General features: G+C 38.2%; 1 protein-coding gene across 1 annotated transcript in view; it reads left to right on the forward strand.

Annotated features, from left to right (window-relative positions):
- The first annotated feature begins 2,542 nt into the window (after positions 1 to 2,542).
- The window catches only part of LOC100889952 (kelch-like protein 38), a 37,155-nt gene continuing 20,538 nt past the window's right edge, over positions 2,543 to 19,159 (forward strand). The window contains exon 1 of the mRNA XM_030983256.1: positions 2,543 to 2,944. The gene's annotated coding sequence lies outside the window, so the exon portion shown is untranslated. The remainder of the gene's footprint in view (positions 2,945 to 19,159) is intronic.

The following is a 19,159-nucleotide window of genomic DNA, read 5'->3' on the forward strand; positions in this document are numbered from 1 at the left end:
GTGTGAAGTGGTGGATGATGATGTATGGATGCAGCGCCAGCACCGGATTCTCTCGTAGATCGTATAATAACAAGACACCTTTAATACTTCCCGGTTTTATGCGTAGCAATCGTAGAGATCCATATTGATCTTTATGGTAACAATTTAATAACGTACGCCCAGTGCCATTGCATGGGTTTCTCTAAAAAAAATCTGTAATAATGTAACAACACCAACAAGTACAAAATTACATCAACAACGATAACAAGAATTTTGTTTAGCCAGGGAAGCCTCACCCAGTGGCAGATCCAGGGGGGGGGGGGGGTGGCCCGGGCCGCCCACCCGTGGAAAAAAACATGTAAAAACACGTTTTGGGGGTTGGCCCCCCCCCCCTGGCGCCCAAGAAGGGGAGGGGGTGCAAAAAAAAAGAAATGTGCTCACTACCCCCCCCCCCCCCCCCCCACTGAGCGACTTTTCGGCCGGCGCGATTTTCAAAAAAAATTGGGCCCCCGGCCCTGAGAAATCCTGGATCCGCGCCTGGCCTCACCAGCACCATTGCTGTTCTTTCTGTGGCCCTGCTATTATTATTACCCCGTCGATTGCCAGGTTCCCATTTACACATGGAAGGAGAGTGGTGAATGTGGATTAATGTCTTGCCGAAAGACCGGGCCAAAATACATCGGTGCCGAGCTGGGATTCGAATCCCTCAACCCTCAGGTTGACTTGAAAGTCAAGTGAATGAACCACTATTCCACAACAGCACCTGAATCTAGAACTTATCATCTTTCAAAACAAAAAAAAATATCTGAAAAATTAGATTGAAAAACGACGAGGGGCAAAGGTGACACGAGACTAGTTTGGGAAGGCCGATCGAGTGTCAACTTCCGATCCGAGTCGCAAAACTCTTAATTGAAAGTAAAGGGGACGCTGTGAACCAATACTGCCCGAAATACTATTCATCTCCTTTAGGCCCTAATTATGAAATTAATATGAAGCATTATGTTCACACCAGTCGCCTCTCTCTCCAATGTGGTTGATTTTGGAGCTAAACTGAATAAGTTTTGGCGGTATATATAGTAAGTTGCTCGCAGTAAAAAAAAAATGATAAAAAAATATTAAAAAACACAAGTTTACGACACACCCACACAAAAAAAAATATAAAAAATACATGAACACGTAAATAAAATAGATAAAACTAATGATTGGAACAAACAAAAAAGCAACTCCTTTTGTGTCTTTTTTTTTTTTTTTTTTTTTTTTTTGCAGTTAAGGAGTAATATTTAGTCATCAATAATGTAGCCAGATTAGAATACCGTTATATATACTGATGCTCTACTTCACTGTCCGAATGGGTAATGGACGGGTGACCGATCGACGGGTGACGGATGTCACTTTTGGGGTCAGAACAAAATCCTTATCGCCACCAAGTAATGCAGGGGTGGCGGAGTGTCTTCCAAGATAGGGAGGGGGAGCCAACAAAAAAGGGTACTTTCTGGAGAAAAAAGGGGCACCTACAAAGGGAAACAAGGCATCAACAAAACCTACACCATTTTTAGACATTGGTATAATATTTACCCCTACATCGTCATGATTGTGATTACACTACTAGGGATAATATCAATATTTGTTCTTTCTTTAAGTAGTACAAGATACTACTTAATTAAGCAACACACTTTGCGGTTAGGTATGATGGTCTGAATATTAATTTCTTAGTAAGAAGGGACAAGTACACTTATTAAAAAGGAAAAGTGGAACGAGTCAAAATAAAAAATGGCAAACATAAGGTGAAAAGGAGAATTTCTCGCACCAAAAAAGACGTACTCACCAGAGATGAAAAGAGAGGAAAAGGACAGTTATTAGAAAACAAAAGGGGCACAGCCCCCCCCCCACCGGGAGTGCCGCCTCTGGCATCAGAGCTTAAATTAATCCAATGCCATGGCCGTGGATGCCCTTTTGATTGGCCTCAATGCCCCTCTCATTGGCCTTGAAAATTTGTTATGCCCTTTCCAATTCCTTCTATTTGTGCTGTGATTCGCCAAAAATCTGATGGCAAAATTTTACTTAAATTGTATCATATTGTGAAAGAGGATTTAATTAATTTAAGACACACTTCTACAAAGATTTCCCCCTCCACCCCAAAAAAAATGTGTTCGGAGACATAATATATTGATAAAGAAAACTTAAATATTGTATTCTTTCATCATACAATAATTTTGTTTTGAAAATCCTTGCAGTGTCCTAAATAATGTCCTCTTTCACTTTATTTTACAAAGTGAAATTTTGCCATCAAATTTTTGGGGCTCCCAACACTTTTGAGCTCTATTTTTCTTCCATTGCGTAAAAAGTGTGGGCAGAATAACGCTTATCCGCCTTTATACCAGGGATATGTGAGTTTATACAAAAAATATGTATTTTGCATTTTGGTGGCACCCCACTCCCCCTTCGCTTATACGATCTTACCCCCGCTCCACATTTTGGCAACACCAACATCGTCACAGGCATCTCGCGCGTACTACCAAAATACCATTACAATTCCTAGGAAGATTGGTATCTCGCATTGCAAGTGCTTTGTGCATGTGGTATCATGGTCGTGTGAATATGATATTTTGTGGCGCCGCGATAGAAATCGCCATCTGGTAGTGGAAGAAACTCGCTACTTATCACCACATCATCAGCGTTTTCATCTTTGTCCTTTTCCGCTGCATTTTCACCAGACATCCCCTTACAAATTGAAGGTACCAGAGGACCATAGATGAGTTAGAAATCAGTGGAACAATCAGCTCGAATTGGAAGTAGAGTGAGAGTGTATGGAGACACCTGGCCAGAGCAGAGAAATCTGAGCGTAGTTACACTTGCCAGACCCGCCAAGAGTAGCGGCCTACTACTAGTGCACTGAGCCCTTCACGCTCCAGCTAGTAATATTATTACAGCACGGCTAAACCAATTATTGAATCAATTTGAACCGGTGAGTGAAATGATAATGTAAGGTCTCGAAGCTCAGTGATGGTCTTCGGAATGTGATTTAATCCCTACAGAATTTTTAATTTGATCTACAATTTAATTAAAAGGATAGCTACTGCTTAGCATTGCCATTGGCAATGCTAAAAATCAACTCTATTTTTAAATTTTGTTTAGGCCTAGATCTAGGGTCTATTTATAACTTTTCAGGCTCAGATTTTGTTAGAATAGAATCGATTTGATCTCAGTCATTTGACCCCATTCCCATATAAAAATCTAATATGCACATTGATTAATGATTAGATTTGTTTGTCTCTGATACTTAGTCTGATACGTCATAGGCCCTACAGTATTTACGTAAGGATCAACTTTTGCATGATGGCTCATATTCATCGTTATTTATGGGAAATTTAAAATATAATTTTGAATTAAGGCTATTTATTGATATTGGTCTGCAATTTCTATAACTTTGTCTATGATAATGAGTATGGCTTTATTGGATAGGTACGATAGTAGACAGGAAAGTCCATCTCATCTGCTTGGAGTATTTACAACAAAACAAAAAATTGTCTTTTGACAGTCCAGAGCTCCAGAGTCCAAATGTGTACATGTACAATGTATGTAGATCTAGGAGAGGGATTTAGTGAAGCCAGATGTATCGGCGAAAATTATACCCAAACGAATAGATTTTTGGGTGTAATATGCGAGATGCAGCAGTAATATTTTTGATATGTTATTAGTTTGTGATCTCAGATTTGGAGAAAAAAATTTAAAAAAAGACCAAACATTGAATGTATTTCTTAAACTCAACGTACTACAGGATTATTGAATTTGATTATATTACTAACAAGATTTAGTATGTTGTAGTAGTCACAGTCTAGTACGGTACTTATGTAGTTGTTATGGTATACCATAATGATTCATTTACTTAACTCTCAATCCAAGAGTTGGGGTTTAAATCCCAGCTCGCACTAATTTTATCCTTTGGCAAGACATGAAACAGTAAACTACCTTTGCCACTCCACCCAAGTATACAAATGTTGACTGCTTTGAGGGGCATGGTTAAAACTATGGCCCGAGGTGAGCTTGCAGCTGTAGCTTGCAGCTGTGCTACATGTATGCCCCGAGACAACAGTCGAGGGGCGTATAACGCAGTTCGGAGATCATTGAGGGACATGGTTTTTACTGTGATGTGAAAAAGAATCAGTCAACATTTGTTATATACAGCATCCTTCGTTAGCTCAGAAATTAATGTCAAAGACATTTGAAATGCGGTACCGTAATGTAATTCTCATCGATCACTCTTTTGAAATTTTGTTGGGTGTACATGTACGATATGGTGCCGGCCGTGCGCCCGCATATCTAAATTGCAATACCTGTGCGCGCGCGTACAAAGACAAACTATGCCCGGCAGTCTGCAGTGAATTTCTTGCCCGCAAATTTGACCAATCAGAGGCCTAGAATCTAGACATGGGGTATATAAAAAAACAAAACAATTGCAGGGTTCTCAGGAAGAACAGCATTGATGCTGATGGGGCCGCCATGTGTAACAAAATTATTATTGCCTGGTACATTGTACATGTACACATGTGTCACCAGTATATCATGTTTAGTGGGCGTGTCATTCACCTGTAAAAACATGAGATAAAATATCAGCACAATGTTTTCAGAACTCTTGTTATTATTTAGCGTCACCTGTGCCTAGGAGGTGAAAAGCGAACTGAATCACTGTAACCCTCGGGTCTCTCCTGGTTACTGTTTGGACCTGTGCAAGTGGATCACTACTATACTACACCGGGTTGTTTTGAACATGGTTCGACAATCTACAGTGTACATGTGTAGGTGTTGATTTGATGTTGACCTCTACTGCACAAGGACACTCTGTTTTGCCTCCCAGGCACAGGTGATGCCAAATACTTCAATAATATTAATTTTAAAGGCAGGCAAATTTGCAAATTTATATTGAACATTTCAGATGCTTTAATGTACATTCACTCTACATGCTCATGGAGCCAGGTTTTATTTTCAAAACTATTTATTTAGTATTATTTTTTATTATGTTTACACTTACAGTATATTGTGAAGAAAATGCTAAATAAATTCCAGGTACATGTAGGATCAGCCATTTATTGATGGATCTTTACATTTCTAATAGCTGAGTAACTTGAACACTTCCCTTTTAGCTGAAATACATTACATGGCAGGCTGACTAAATAAATGTCAGTTCAGATGGGAAAGTGGCAATAAATGTTCACAGTCACAGAAACTACACTTATCAGCATTGTACCAGCAGGCTGTACATAATTTATATACAACATATTTTGTTTTATGTTTCATTCTATGTTCTTGATTTTATTTTTCATATGTTTGACAGATACCATGTACATGTACATGTACATGTATGGTAAAAAATACTTTACCCACCAAGGACAACATTCTACAATTTATACACTATGAACATGATGGACAATGAAAGCGGACAAAATATACAGTTCCTCAGGTAGACAAAGGAACATCCCTTCACTGCTATTATGTAAAAATGTGTAGAACAGGTGTCACATGCATATTCACCTGTTCTACACATTTTTACATAATAGCAGTGAAGGGATGTTCCTTTGTCTACCTGAGGAACTGTATATTTTGTCCGCTTTCATTGTCCGTCATGTTCATAGTGATATCAGCAACACATCAATCAGTTCAAATTCAAATTCAGTGTTTCTACCGGTATATTTAAACAAAATTTAATCAGTCAATCTTTAAAAAAAATTGTATTCACTAGCATAAAATCTGTTCATAATTTTATATATGAATAATATTTTCATGTACCGTAGGCCTGCCTGTTCTTTCTTTTCAGGTGTTATACAGTGTATACATGTGTAGAAAAAATTGAAATAGAGCTATTAGGGCGTTTCATGAAACAATTAGTCGGTGGTTTTCACAACTAATATCATGTTCACCGACAATTCTTTTGTCACCGACTATTTTCCAGGACTGTGATTGGTCAAATTTAGTCAGCGCTGACTAAATTGTCAGTGAACATGATATTAGTCGGTGAAAACCACCGACTAATCGTTTCATGAAACGCCCCCCAGTCTTTTAAAAAATCAAGTCATTGTAGAAGTTATATTAACTTTTTAGCTCTAATGAGTGGGAAATCTCATCTTGATTAATGGATAAAATAATATCAAATTATGTTTTGAATGAAAGAACTCCTTGTAGTTGCTTTTTGTTCTGACAGAAAATGATCCAGATTTCTTCATCCCCTATAATTTATGACATTTAATTCAATTTGACAGTACTACATGTACTTGTACATGTCGATACTGGTAGCAAGGAGGTGATTGTACCGGTACATGCATACGTGTACTGTATGCCCTAAGGAAATCTATTTGAGGAGGGTAGACTGGACAGGTATTAAATGCAGGCACACTTGAGTCTTGACACACAAAGTGAAGCAATTTAGGGGCCTTCATGTACTGCAGTAACTGTACACACCTAGGCCTAAAATGCACATTATACATTTCCAGCAAAAGTCTTGCCATTGAATGGATGTACGTGTTGGCTCCACCTCTACATATATTCCCATTTGAATTTCTTTTATTTGATCTCTTTCTGTCAAGCTGTGCTTGGTTTTGAGTGCAAATCTCTCTCACTTGGTCTTGTGTTAACTGTACTGGAGCGGAACTGACTTTTAGGTGAAGGTATTGTTATGGTCTGGTGGTGCCTTCTTTGTGCCCAGTGGGTCTTTGTCCAAATTGTCAGCAGAAATATGTGATCATTGTATACTTAATGTAAACAGGTAAAATTAATCAAATAATAGAACTGTGATTCATATTTGTTTTGATTACTTTCAGCATTGGAACAAATGCTGAATCCTAGGGTCAAAAGGCTACTTTCACCCAGTATGCATTTAACTATATTTTTCAACTGAAATTTTCCTTTCCTTGTGATTTTAGCAAACACAGGTGCATTGCAAACAACATTTATGTACAATTGGTAAAGGGTGGGTCCGTTTTTTCTTTTTTTTGTGGGGGGGGGGGGCACTGATCCTACTACCAGTACAATACATGGAGATGGCTGGAAGGAAATGCAAAACAGTAATGCTGTGGTCGAGGGTGTAAGGACATGGAAGATGCGTTGAGGTGCGGTCATCTTTTTATGTTGCTGCTGCACCATGTCCCTTTCTGCCAGCCCCTTTTCTCTCTTTGCATTTTTCAAAATATTCTTTCATTTGATCGTTTAATGAAATGCTATAGATATGCTAAAAAGTGCATTTACATTTTACAATGTGAATTAATGTTATCTTTTTTGTGAGGGGGGGGGGGGGGCATGTGGGGAATGTTGCTTCTTTCTCTCTCTCTCTCTCTCTCTGTAAGTCTAATATGATTTTGAATGCTTTCGTATGTGTAGTGTATGCATGCTACTTGCTACACTGTACATGTAATCAAGAAAAATTGATCTTTAAACCTGTCCTTTGTAGACACTTTGACCTTGAGATAAACTAACTACTGTTCAGTTGATCAATACGTCATGTCTTCTTACAAATGCACAAGCAATTGCTATTGATTTTAAATAGAAATGAATAAAAGCCTAGTGACACATGACTTGACATGTAAATAAAGGTTTGAAGATATACATGTAGGACCACATGTACATTGTAGGCCATACCTCAGTGTTTAGGATCTTAGGATGAGCCATAGGGCTTGGTGAATTCAGCTCGGTTTGGTTTGTTTATTCATGTCAGTTAACAGAAACGCAATAAAATGAAATAGATTTATTGTCTGTTTGGAGCCAGAAGGAGGTTCACTCATTCGTGTACATATTTTAAGTTGACACAAAGGTACAACGTTTTTTCCGGCTCTCAACAAAGTACATGTACTGTACATTGATCATTACAACACAATAAATCATATCATTGGTAACATACACAGAATGTTCATCTCATTTTAAGACTTAGAATAATAATAATATTACATTTATAAAGCGCCTTTTCATTAGATACAAAGCACAGAAACAAGAAATACTTACAAACAAAAATCAAGAACATTATCATATGAAGCTTGCTTTGATTACAAACTGAGAGGAATATTACAACAAATTAGAAAAGATGAATTTTCAGACACTTCTGTAATGAATGAGAGATCTAGCGAAAAGCTTGGGGTGAGTTTGTATTGCATTGTATCTCCCTTGATTGAATTCACACATTTTTATATTGTACACCTTTTTCGCATATAATGTACATGTAATGAAACTCTTTCAATAACAATGGATCACAATTAGACCCTACCTTGTCAAAATGGTTTGACAAATAATTCCTGGTGAGCTGCCAATTTTCTCCATACACTTTAAGTTACAATGTACAGAAATTGATATTCTAGAATAGAAAGCCTTGATTTATTACAAGTTCATATGGTACAGTACCACAGAACATGTATGTACATGTACATTACAATTACTGTATGGAAGTTGTTCCTGCATCACTCTCTGTTTCAATTATCATTTTCTCTGGATTATCTATGCAATAAATCATGTACCACTTCAAAGGAATCGGTGCCAGATTACAAATATCTCTCTCCCTCCCCCATTACATCTTAGATCTAGGCCTTCATTTTTTGAACTATTTGTAGATACAATAAATCATAATAAATCAATGTACTGTCGCAAAGAAATCGGGACCATACATGCAATATACGGTAGTGGAAAGTCGTTAAAACAAGGTCCTTGGGACCAAGGAAATTAACTTGTTAAATCAGGAATCTTGTAATGTCAGGGTAAAAAAACAAAAGAATATAAAGAGTTGGCCGGGACCATGAAAATCACCTTGTTATAACAGAGCTCCTTATAATGAAGTTCCACTGTCGCACCTTCCTTTGTCAATGTATCCCAATCCAATGGTTGAATGCACAGTGTGAAAGCAAGTTATGGCCTGTACAGAGTAAAGGCAATTGATTTGAAATGAAGTGTTCTACAGTCACTATGAATATGACTGACAAAGAAAGCGGACAAAATATAAATGTGTAAAACAGGTGAATACAGTGTATGCATGTGACACCTGTTCTACACATTTTTACATAATAGCAGTGAAGGGATGTTCCTTTGTCTACGTGAGGAACTGTATATTTTGTCTGCTTTCTTTGACCCCGTTCTCACTCACTTTGAAAGTGGTCTTAGTTAGACCGCTCCAGACCGCTCCAGAGGAACGGGTCTTGAGGAACGGTTTGCGAGCGTTCACACTCCGAGCAGTTTTTATGGCTCAAACCGCTCCACGAGTCAAAGTGGTCTTGTTGCTATGGCAGCTCAGGTAGGCGGGTCAATTTTTTCGCGCGCGGAATACAAACCGTATGTACCGTACTACATGTTTCACACGGAACGTCACTAGCTCACTTCTGCTCAAAGTACGCTTCCGTTCACATTGCACGTTAGAGCGCTCTGGAGCGCTCTTAATAAGACCCGCTCCTCAAGACCACCTCGGAAGGTGGACTTCTGGAGCGGTCCAGAAGTCCGCTTCCTGGACCACTTTGAGCGTTCTCACTCACCTAAGAACCGCTCCTGAGGAGCGGGTCTTAGTGAGAGCACTCCAGAGCGCTCCAACGAAGTGAGTGAGAACGGGGTCTTTGTCAGTCATGTTCATAGTGAGTATATAACAAAATGATTGTTTAGTGAAAGGGGTAGACACTGACACTAAAATAACAAGTCACCGAACATCGTATAAAGATTTTCTTTTATAAACAAATTAGTTTTGAAGAGGTCAGTTTACATGACAGTAATTGACTAATCATTGTTGTGCACTCATTATAAAATCTGCGTTCTCCGTATGATACAACGTTAGGCCATTAAAAAAAATATACATGTTTAGCGCCCCGCCCGCTTCCTCTTGGGGGGCCGCCTCCTATTTTTTTTTTTTTTTTTGAAATTTTTTAAAAACTTTTTTAATTTTTTTTTTTTTTTTTTAAAGAAAAAAAAACATGAAAAACACTGCTAAAATGGATCTATTTCTGATTAAAAAAAAAAAATAAATAAATGTCGGTGGCCATCTTGAAAATAAGCCCGACTGTCAGGGAAAATGTACCGAGCGACCATTTTGAGCATCCATGTTGATAGAAAAAAAAAAGGGCCTCCTCCTTCCTATATTTCGAGAAAAAAAAGGACGCTAAACATGTTTTCTTTTTTTTTGGCCTTAGGGCTTAGGACTAGATCTGCACCCTGCGTCTTTATCAAGTTTTTGTTTAACGTGATTCTCAAAATTTATGCACTTTAATATGCATGGTCATGTACACACTAATGTATATGACGTTCTGACTGGAACAAAAATTACTTATCAAGTTATCACGCGATTCTCGTATACAGGAGAGATATACAATGAATTTGGTAGTCTGAACAAGGGGGTGAAGGCATACTGTACATGTTAATTAGCAGCCAGGGGGCATGTCACACCAATACTCCAGGGAACAATTTCAGAAATATTTATTGAGCCCATCAGGAATCCGTAGTGTAATTAGGCCTCCGGGATGGCTGTACAAGTACGGGATCATTATGATATCACTGTATCATTACCTGTACTCTGCCTGTGCATATACCGGTAAGCTTTATTTCATTTGGTCATCAAAATATTTGCATTGGTATGTTAATCTATGTATAGGCCTCTGCAAAACTTGACCTGAATAAACCTACTGTACCTTCAAGAGCATCTGTACTGGAAATCAATAACAATTGTGAGTGGTGAAGCAGAATGCTGGGAAGACTATCCTAACTGATATTATACTGTATGTAGCCCCCCTCCGCCTCCCCCCTCCCCTCCGCCTCCCCCCTCCCCTCCGCCTCCCCCCTACGCCTCCCCCCTCCCCTCTGCCTCCCCACTCCCCTCCGCCTCCCCCTGGTAATTTTACTAAATCTACATGTACATGTACATGTACATGTACACTGTCTGTATGACCGATCTTATGGATACTGTTATCTTTGTCTTTCATTTCTAATAATTCTATGACCCCTTCTAGATTATTTTGAACTCATTGTATGGTCATGCAAAAAAAATAATTAACACTGATTCCTACAGTGTAATTTCTCCTCCATTTTTTTAATGAGGAGGGGAGTTGTAAATTCCCCCCACACATTAAAATGTTCTTTGGTCAATTTGTATTACATTTTAAAACAAAGCAGGACAAAGGCTCAATTTTTTTTTAGTTGCTTTCATGATTTTTGTTACTTTTTTGCCTAGATTTCCTCAAATTCTTCTTGATCAGGGCTGAGGGGATGAGGAAATAAAAGTTAATTCTGTATGGCCACAAAGAAAAGGAAAAAGAAGAAGAAAATAACGATAACAAGTTTCCATCAATCTCTCTGCCTCAACAACAAAGTCCATCTTAAATACCCTTTCCCTGCAATTGTTTGCATTACCCAATGTTCAGATGGCAAATCTTCAAATATGGGCAGCTCCTAGAATCCCAAGACTCATGTATTCCTGGAGATCGAGTTATACAATGACATGAAAAACCATTCAGTGAGGCTCTCATCGCCTGTGATTCACGACATTCCAGGAATAACTGAGCTGCGCTGTGCTAAGTCTTGCGCATGACATGCTATAGTGTGCAAGGGGGGTTAGGTATCACACAAAGAATGCTCCAAACTGAATCACATAATATACCGAAGACAAGCTGCAGGAGGGTCATTTACACGAGGAAAAAAAACTGATGTTGACAGTGATTTTGTTGTTGCATGATCCAATCAAATTTGGATGCTGCATACAGTACATGTAAGCTCTTACTTTTGCAAGGGTTTTGTATTTGTTTGCATTGTTGTAACATGAAATCAATAGCACAGTCATAAACATGAGCTGGCAGTGCACATATAAACATAAAGCAGGCCCCCTTATTGTGACATCAACTTGGAAAAATGTATGTTAACTTGTCATCCATGTAATCTACCAAAATATCTGTATGTGTAAAATATTTGTGTATGCTAAAATGTATATTTAAAAAATGAAATAATGAAATTCATATCGTGGTTCAGAATCATTCTTTGATTATCAACAATTGTTCTGTGTGTGAATGGCTCTATACAGATTCGCTGTATCTCTGTACTTTTAAAATATGTACGTACATGAAGCACTGAGCTGGAACTTCGCTGTAAGCCATATACCCTAGGGCTTTTTACTCCAAATTGCAATATGTTTAGGGGGTAGGCTGAAGTATTTTGTACATGCAGTTGCCCCTCTTTGTGTTTCCGCATCGCTTTGTGTTGTCCAATTATTGTTTAATGCTTCAAAAATTGAAATAGTATTGAGACAGATTAGTTCAGATGACTTGCACCCAGTGTATTTTGTAGTTGAACTACATGTACAATTATGAAAATAGTATTCATCATTTTCATGCCATGCACACAAATGTACTGGTGTACATTTTGTATTTTCATGTATCTTTGTTTGCAATTTGTACAATACTTTGCAGTATACTTTGCTTGTACAGAGAATATACATGCATAAAATGTGTACATGCACATGTTTGTATCTTGCTCTTTATTTAAAGGTCCAATGTGACTTATTAAAAGTCAACTGACTACCGGTATTATAACACCACACAAGTCCCTGAATCTTTAGAACTAATTGTTTGGGCCAATTTTCAAGTACCGGTAAGTAAAATCTACATGTAGCACCCTTTTGATGAAAGACAATACTTTAATCAGGATTTATTTTAGTTTTTATCATTTACAATGTGAAACAAAAAGAAGAACATAGAGAAGATCAGATTATATGTGTTGATGTCCACTTGAACAAAGTCTTTCTTTGTTTCTTTGTGGGGTGGGGTGGGGTGGTGGGGGGGGGGGGCAGGGGTAGGACTATATACAGGTACATGCACAGTCTTTTAAAGTACATCCATTCAATTATGGTAGTCATGTTTAGCCTACTGCACTTCGCATTTCCCCTGATCATTCTTATCACATTAAATGTGTAAATTAGGTTAATGTTAAGTGCAAAGTTGGCATTTATTTGAATAGAGAACATTCGCCATGGCAGTGTCTGAGGCTAGGCTGGGAGGAGTTGGGATCCGTGAATTGATTGCACTGCCACGTTGGAGCAGACACACTGCACACAAACCCCATACATATGAATCATCCTCGTTAGTTTGCCGGCTCAAACCCTTGTCTATTAGAGCGTAGTAGAGTGTCTGAACAACGAGACTACGCTGACTGCACGGTCTACTGCAACCCCATAGGCTCTGTACTATAGCCGCTCCTGACACAGCCAGAGACTGACAGAACTAGGCTCTTCACCAGACTTTATACAATTGTCTTTTATCATCAAATTGGAGTCTGTCCTTACAGACTACATCCTCACTGCACTGCATGCATGCGTACTGTGTGATACATCTACATCTTAGCGAGATATATTGGCCTGAATCTGAATAGGAGAAATGTAAACAAAGCCATCCACTCACTCTTACTCATTCAGAGGTATCAGTCAGAGCTGCACAGCCGATCGTCAGCGACGTCATTGGTTGGAGTGGAAGTTACATGGTAGACTGCCTGTGAATGATTAATGAATTTAAAATCAGATTGAATGTGAGAGGAGGCTGGTAATGTGCATGTAAATGTAAATGTGGTTATGCATGTATTGAGGGACATGGACATGAAGATCTTTAAGTTTAAAGCTCTAAAGGAGCTCCTGAAAATCCTGGGGGAAAAGAGCTGTGTGGAAGATGTTGTTGAAAACAATCCAAGCTACAACACAAGCCCGTACAAGTTTTTTTTAAGGGGGGGGGGGGGGGTTCTTAGGATTGCCAACTTTGAGCCAGAGGTGAGAGAGAGACATTGCAAGGGAGCGGAGCGACTAAGTCAGAGAAGGAGCACCATTATTAAAAGAAATCAACACCCCCCGTCCTCCCTCTTGAGCAAAAAAAAAAAAACCTTTTAAAAATATTTCTTATTGAAGGGGGGGGGGGGGGGGGGTTCGCTCAACAAAATAGATTAGATTTGGTGTTAATATATAAAGAGAAAATCACAAATTTCCTGTATTGTATTCAATCTAAATAAGCTCCTGTGAAATAAAATGTGAACTTTTACATTGTTCATGTAACATTTGTGTCTTGTAATATCAGTTTTAGTGTGACCATTGAAAGTAAATCTGGCAGTTTGGAAGGAAGCAATCAACCATTCATAATGTGGGAATGAACAAACTTTGAGATTTTCTTGACTATAGTAGGCAAAAAAAAACTTATGTTTTGTGTCCTCGCTAAATCTTATCCGGAATTTTAATTCCCTTAATTTCTCATTTATTATTGTATTAACTGTTCTGAGTCCATCTGAACAAAGTTTGCATACATTTCTGTAGCAAGCAGTCTTGGGGGTGGTCACATATCCCTATCATTTGGCGAAAAGAAGAAGAAAAATAAACACTAAGAAAAGTGGGAGAAAAAAAAAGCAGATGCGCCTCGGAATAGAATTTCTAGATAGACGGCGCTATAGAAATGCCTATAATTATTATTATTATTAAGGACCTTCCACACCTCTCCCTTTTTTATATCTAATTTGCATTTTCTCTTCTGAGTAAGAATAGGGCCCACCCCCCCCCCCCCCCCATGATGCTGGTGCCCCTTTAATGCCTGGACCCATGCTACTCCACTGTGTGTACAGTGTAGGGTGGCTAGCTTCTATATATGCCCATGGACATTTATGCCCAGGTACTGCACATGTGAACAAACGTTCACACACCCACATTTACATGCGTACAATATACCAAGTGTATTGTTTTTGACAAATGAGGGCAGTCTCCGTGTGTGTCTCCCCATCGTCATATTAAAGCCTGTCATACCTCGATGTAATCACCACAGTGAGTCAGTCAGGCCAGCTCACCACCACCCAACCAGTCACGTCAGTCAGCGCAGGCGTGCATCCAGGTTACATTGCGGATGATTAGGTTCTTCACCTTGCTTTGTCTGGCATGTTAATGCATTAGGGCAGCATCATCGTCTCGGAGTTGCTCCGTCTTTCTCCGTCCTGCCCAGGTTTTAGATGAAGATGAGGATGAGTCGTGGGGTGTCCCGCTGATCGGAGGATGGATGTTCATGCATGAGTTGCAGCTTATTATGAATCTGTAAATTACTATTATAGCAGGAGAAGAGTATAGTAGCCTTGGAGTTGTGTGCATGGAGAGGAGCCCATTGTGATTACACCTATTTCTTCCATCCCTCATCTGTTTGAATGTATATCACTGTCACGTGTATGTAGAGGTATGTGCAGAGATTTAATTTCCCCTTTCTTTTCAGATACAAATTGTAATTGTTTGCTTGTTACTTGATTATAGCTTCATGTACATATGTACTTCCTTTATAGTTTCATTTTTTTAATTGCAGTGCTGTACAACTGTATGTTACACGCTGACAAATACTTCAGATATGTGTACATGTACAGTACACTCTACTTGTAAATTAAATTACATGCATATTCAGGAACTTCAGATATCCCTTTATTCAAGGAGATAGGAAGATCTTGATTGCTTTGGAATGTAGTCTGTCCCTGTCCACTATGGGGAAGATTTATTTTGTGTGTGAGATACAGGTACATGTGATGTGAAATTGTTTTTACACACACAGATTTGTACACATGGTCATTGAAGGGATGAAGCACATTGCTTCATTATCTCTCCCGTGTCAGTTAATTCACAGTAGCCATTTTGATAGTACCGGTACATTGAAGTTGCTTTTTGTGTTCTAATACATGTTTCATTACAAGGGATAGTGATACACGTACAAGTAAGTCAGTGCTTCTCAATCAGTCAGGGTAAAACATCCTTTTTAGGGGGCTCCTTAGGCAATATATATGAAAGTGTGATTTTTTTTCTCAGAGATGTATTTTATTGTTTTTTAAACCAGAGCTCTTTCCCAGTTTGCCATAGCTTTTTATTTAGATTTCAAGAGTTAAGTCGCTCACCGCTCCCATCTATTTTTTTCTCTCGATATCCTTCGTTAAAAATGCCTTTTTCTCTGCACACATATTTATACTCAGTTTACAACTAAATTATTCATATGCCTCGTAATTTGACACTATTTGAAATCAATAATCAAAGGTGAACTGGTAGAAATCGGGCCTTTGTTGAATACTTTTAGATGAAAGCTTTAATATATATATTCTCTAGAAACATAAATACGGACAAATCAATGTTTCACGCACTTGATAAATTACACACTCGGTAAGTGTATGGATAATTTAGTTGTTACAGTAACTGTACTCATGATGTCTTCATTTCAATGAATATGTAGAATGTAAATGTACATGTAGTTGTACATTTGTGATGAATTATCAATTGAAAACAAAATTGGAATTAATGCATTGCCTTGATTTATAAAGACAAGGCATTTTAATTACAAGCATCCACATATCAACCCAAACAGCCCACCAACCCATCGTTGTGTTAATGAGGTCAAACTATTTCTTAATTTCCACACAGTCAGTATGGAAGTGTATCATGCTGTTAATTATCTGCAAAGCCCTGTTCAGATACATGTGTGTATGCCGATGTACATTTGTACATGTAACTGCTAGGGCAAAATAAGCTTTAGTGTGCTCCACATTGTTGTGTTTTACATTTTCATTTACAATGTAGTACAAAGTTGTGTGAGTAGGACCTGCACAGCTAATTTTTGTTCATCCCTCACCTGCATTCATTTACACTTTTAAAAAAGAGTGTGGTTTACTGCTTAAATACAGTATACATTTGAATGTGAATGAGCCTCTATTCCCCAATGTTAAGTTTCATGGTTGAACTTCATGATAAAGTCATCTAATAATCCATTTATTTGTGTCTTCTAGAAACAGTCTATGGTGTCTTTGTAATATGGACATCACTTTTTGACGCTTACAGTGTACATGTACATGTACTGTACATGTACACTGTAAATTGGGAAGATGTCCAAACGTTTCAGGGACTTTTGTTAGAAATTGGATGTTCAATGTGCTAGGTACATTGTACCTGTATATTACGTGTGCAAACTGTACATGAACAATGTTCATAAACTTGACAACAGCAATACTGTATTGTAATGCCGTTGAAGATAGACCATGGCCATGTTGTGTCCCTCAATTGGTCAATTGACCATTTTACCATTTTAACATCTACTATAGATTTGCGTACCATGTACATGTACATGTAATAATAATAATAATAGCTAGTTCTTATATAGCGCTTTTCAGGACCGAAGGCCCTCTCAAAGCGCTTTACAGATAGTTATATTATTACCCCGGTCATAGGATTCAGGTCATAGGTCATAGGATTCAATGTACACATTGGCTCAAATTCTCAAAAGACGTTTAAATTTAACCCATATGGGTTAAACCATGGTCTAAAGTGGGTTTAACCATTGGTTAGATCTAAACCTCCTTTGTGACTTTAGGTCATAGTGTGTGTGTATACAGTGTACATGTACAGGTGTACATGTGTTTATTTACATAATGCATTCACTTGGGTGTTATGATAGTTTTGTTTACAAAAGGAGTCAAACAATATACTGCATTCACACTACAGGTCAAGACCATCGAATGTAAGAGTCACTTCCAAACAGATAGCCTTCCCAACTACTACATGTACCATTGTGGATCCTATAGGAGGAGGCGCCATGGCTCAGTGGTAGAGCAGTGGTATTGTACTTAACTGGGAGGTTCTGGAATAGAAACCAACTCATTGGAATCGCGACCTTGTGTATTATGGCAGTAATCCTCATTACCGAGTCCCTCGGAGAAGACGTAAAGCTGTCATGCCCTGGTTGCTTACTTACTGTACAAGCATTTGGTGCTTTCTTTTCTTTTGCTAAGAAAGCTATCTGATAATGATCTACTTCTGCATCTCCATGTACCGGTATTTTTTGCAAGCACTGTTCACCTAGCTTGTATCCTCTGAACACTTGCCTCAATTAATTGAAATTAACACATTATCTGTTAGGAGCTGCATGTACATGTACAGAGTGAATGCATAGTGAATACAAATAATCAGAACTTGGTGTTTCAGGGGAGTGCCCATTTGTTAGGTTATTTCCAGAACTCTTTGTTCACAGTCATATTAGTCATACTTTTATTGATTGAGGGAAGGGGGGGGGGGGCAATACTGTGCAAATATGTCAAAGGTAATGTAGAAAAGTCTGGTAATATCTTATTATTGGTATTATCTATAAAGACAAAATCAAGTAACCGTTAATACAAAACAAGCTCTAAAGCGGACGCGAGAGTGTATTCTGTTGGTCCCTAGGAACCAACTAGAGATTGCATTTGAAACAATTCACAGATCAATTCAAAGACAGTAACTCTTTAAATTGTATTCCGTTACCCAACTTCAGACTAGCTTTAATCTTGACAAACCCTCTTCAGCTGACATTCACTGATTAATTATGAAGCTTTCACATGCACATGCCATCGGTACAGAGCCAGAAGGGTGCTAACTCTGTGTTGCAGTATATGACTTCATTCCCTTCTGGTTCCAAAGACATGATGTATAGATTTATATGCACTTTTCTAATGACTCATTTCGTTAAATTCGTAAGAAATTAACTCTGATGGATGAGGGCTTGCTCGGGGAATGCAATTGGTAAGCCATGGATCCACAGAGAGTAAGATGAGATTTATTGTAAGCACTTTAATAAATGCTTATTAAAGGGATAGTCTACCGTCACAATTGTAATTGAGGTAAACCCCTGATACCTGTGTGTGCATGGAGGTCCCAGACCTGTGAGTGCATGGATGTCAGTACTTTCATAACTTTCATGAATGGGTCCAACAGATTTGTGAACGTTTCTTTCCATGAAATTATGATTTTCCAACACCTCCCCCCCCCCTTTTATTGATATTTTGCTCACTTTTTTGATTAAAAATAATGGTGTGGTTTAAAAGTCATGAAGTTTTAGGCTTTGAAAGTTTAAATGAATACCGTAGTCTAATTTTGAACTATTTAACATTTTGGGTTATAGTGTTTGATACATCAATAAAACCATCAAATTAATGAAAACAAACACAAGGTGTGATATTTACTCTCTGAAAAATGTTTGCAAGTAATTATAGCATTTGTTTACTCAAGGCAATGGCATTAAGTTATGGGACTAATCAAAAGTGTTAAATGTTACTTTGGAATACTTGAAAACAAAAATGTGCTTATCTGAATATGCCTTTTCAACCAGTTTAAAGATGGGTGTTAAAAAATGTTTAATAGATGATACCTTAATTACCTTTAATATCATTTATTGACAAA

This window comes from Strongylocentrotus purpuratus, unplaced genomic scaffold (genome assembly GCF_000002235.5).
Source record: "Strongylocentrotus purpuratus isolate Spur 01 unplaced genomic scaffold, Spur_5.0 spur5_scaffold_13, whole genome shotgun sequence".
Classification (NCBI taxonomy): Eukaryota; Metazoa; Echinodermata; class Echinoidea; order Camarodonta; family Strongylocentrotidae; genus Strongylocentrotus; species Strongylocentrotus purpuratus.